Consider the following 3663-nt stretch of genomic DNA (forward strand, 5'->3'; position numbering starts at 1 on the left):
AGCTACTTTATGCTGCCACAACGTGCCACAAAAATGTGCCAGCACCGCCAGCACCCATTTAGAGACTAAAATGGTTTCTCCTTTCACTTGCTGATTATTGAATAATGTGAAGAGAACTTTAAATGCATTTCGTTGACAGACTGGCCAAGGATGGATGGACCCTGAGTAATTAGAATAGAAACAAAAGAAACGTCAGCGAATGTTACTTCAATTTTCCTACTCTTTTATTTATTTGACTGCCATAATTTATTGCTTGTTCGTAATCAAATTGCTTCTGAGAGATAGAGAGCGAGCTGCAATCTAGACTCATTACCCAGTCCCACATTTATTTTAGTTTTTTAATTAAAGCCAAGGGCGAGGTTGCACATCCAGTGGGGGGATCGTTGGAGTAGAATTTGAGGGAGTTGCCCCGAAACATTTGCCCGACGCATCGGACATAAATCAAGTAAACGGGAACGAGTCCGACATGGACATGGCAGGGGACAACAAATCCAACAGAACTGCTGCAGCCTCGCCTCCTCCCACACCTCCTGGCCTCCTCCTGGTGAAATTGTGTGAATTGCTGTTGGAGGTGGAGCAAAGGCAAAGTTTTTGGCGCAGAACTAACGAGCATCAGTGTAAACTGTCGTCGCTGCTGTCGTCATCAATGGCTCGAGCTGGAGCTGGAGCTGGAGCAGTCCTTCGTGTTCCTGTCGCAGCGCAGAAAAAATGGTTTCTACTTCGACAAACACACATTTTCATTCCATGAATTCCCCAAATTTAATTCCAGCTTGAGGTTATCACCAACTCCTTTTGTATTATGAACAAAAGCCACTCACTGGCCATTTGCTACACTTTAGAGTCATAAACATCTAACTGGCATAAACTTGTTCCTTTTAGCCAAAGGATTCCCATGGGTGCAATGGTTCCCTGCTGCAATATACGAGGAGGACATCTGCAAACTTCTTGCCAGAAAAATCTCTGAAACTTTTTGTTTCTAAGCAGAGCCAGTGAGGGATATATGTATCTCTCTCTCTCTTTGTGTGAGTCACAAAACATTCACTGGGGACGGGGAGCAGCCGAAAAGTATGCAACACAACTGCAGCGAGAAATCGCAGCTGCAGACGAAACTGCTGCCTGGATCCTGGTTGCCTGGTTGCCTAGTCCTAGTCCTGCAGTCCTGGGGCGTGTTGTGTGCAAACTTTTGCAACATTTATCTTCGTTATTATGACGCTCGAACGGGCTATCAGCACGAAAGTGGAGCGACGGTTAAATATTTGGCTCAGAAGTGGAACACAAATGGGGAAAACGAATAAGAAGACTCCCAGCTAAGCAGACTCCAGTCATATCCAATTCAAATCCCATTCCCCGCTCTCTGTACTTCCGCTCCCAATGAAAAGTGTCAAAAAATTGTGCAACTTGTCAGGCAGCCAGTGCAGGCGGGAGAAGAAGTGATTACAAGAGCAAAACTGTTGCAGTGATTGTTAAATATAAAGTGCTCACGTTCGAGAACACTTCCTTCAGTGAATGTTATCTGCTTCAGTCACATGCAATCCCCCATCACTGGTGCATCTCTGACTGAGCGCAGGACAAGCTTCACCAGAGCCAAAGTTAGATATTTCGCAGAAGACAAAGACCAACGGCAGCCGGGCCACGCAGCGTGTGGCAGTTGTAAACGGGAAGGAAATGGCAGGACTTGTTCCTGCACTTAATTAGTTTGGGCATAAGTGGAGCAGAAAAAGTTGTCCGCCCCTGGAAGCTGGGATAGTTTGGGTTTGTCTCTCTCGGGCTTGTCAACTGTCGTCCTGCTGCTCCGCTCTCTCTCTGTGTATCTCTGTGTAGCGCTGTGTTCGCCTGCTAAGGAAATTGCCTCATAAATGTTCATTACACAGTGCCAAGGCGCTGCCAAATGTTTGTACTGCAGTTGTGTGGATGTTTTCGTGTCTGAAATTTGGATGGATTTATATGGTTTCATGGGTGTAATTTCCAGCATTCGAGGAGCATCTACCATGTCCCTCCCATTCGAAGCGGAAATGTTGTACCATCATTTCGGTTTAATTTTGAAAAATGAAGAAAGATTTCCACTCGCTGCCGTAGCACCTAACACGAATCAGCTCACATTAATCATGCGCCCCGCTGGTCAACAACGTTTTTCCCCGTACAAATTGCTTCCCTGCCGAAGTTTCCTTTGCGGTGTGGCAGACAAAAGGACACACACAAACACCGCATTCAAAAATATATGAAGTGCCGCAGTTGGGCCGAGTACTTAGTGGAAACAACAGAGAGTTGGAAATGGAAGATGGAAAATGCCAGTCAAACAATGTGCAAACAATGAAGAAAATATTGCTAACAAATTGGGCAGAAGCTCCGGGGGGTATGGAGTTCAAAATGGGGACAAAATGGAGGCCAAACAGAGATGAGTGCGTGAGTGTCAGCTGCTGCGGTAAACAGTCTATTAAGTAGCTATAAATAACCAATTAAATTGCTCAATTGTTGCTCAAGTGCTGCCATAAATCTTAGTCAAACTATTCCCTTATATCCGAGACCAGCTGTCGATTTCCCTCGATCACGCGCTCATCTCCAATGGACCAGGCCAGACCCCAGCCAGGCTGTGAAGCTATTTTGAAGCTACGTTTGTCGGAACTGTCACATTAAAATGGATGATTTATTTGCGCCCCTAATTTATTGCGGCACAGTCACCGGCCGCCACCAGGGACAGGATATTGAGTACGCGTAATGCATGGCCGAGCGAGTGGGAACAGGAACAGAAACAGGAACAGGCCCCATGGCCAATGAACTCCGGGTGCTGTTCGTATAATGAATTTTACACGACACCCAGCGCCGCCACTTGCCACTTTGCCACTTAATAATCACATTAGCGAGCTAAGCAGAACGCTGACAGATGCGGCTGGGGGGAGGCAACCACTTCCGGCGTGGTGCAAATCTCCCTTCCGGTTCCTCCATGCCTGTGCCCCTTATCAACCTGTTTATGTGTTATTGCTACAAATGATGGCAGTCCTTTCCCTTTGTTGGATTTCTTTGTTTGGGATTGGGCAGGGCACGTCCTAAGTACAGCTGTGAAATTACCCACAAAAATGGCACAGATAATTGAGTGAATAAAACAGGCAATTGCCTCGAAATTAGCTAAAACTCAGTGATGGATAAGGGTTAAATATGATTAGGTTCATTTCTTGCCAGAAATTCCACAGTCAAACTTAATCATAAGTCCACTCTGTGATTGCAGGCAAACATCAGCAGAGCAGCAGCTACAAATTCTTTTGCTTTGCACTCTCTAAAGCATTCCTTTTCCTTAAACATCTTTGCCGGGTGCTGCTTCTAATTTGCACTTTACAACACTGACAGCCCAAGCGCCAAAGAGCAAACAGACAAAAGTAATCGACAAAACTGCTAAAGGTAAGTGGGAAGAGAGAGAGAGAGCGAGAGCGAGAATAGCATCTTCATCAGTTGACACCTTCATATCCTTTGAACATTTTCCAATCGAGAGACTCCGTCGCTGCTCCTTGGTTTAAGTCCATTAGAAATATTGCGCTCGTCCAATGTTCAATTTCTTTATTAGAAAAAATCATTGGTTTTTCGCTCCTCGCCAGGACAAGGAACAGGAGCAGGACCAGGTGCAGGACCTACAGCAGGTGAAGGCCGTGATTGAAAAACACAGATAGACTT

The sequence above is a fragment of the Drosophila guanche genome, unplaced genomic scaffold, assembly GCF_900245975.1.
Source record: "Drosophila guanche unplaced genomic scaffold, DGUA_6, whole genome shotgun sequence".
Lineage (NCBI taxonomy): Eukaryota > Metazoa > Arthropoda > Insecta > Diptera > Drosophilidae > Drosophila > Drosophila guanche.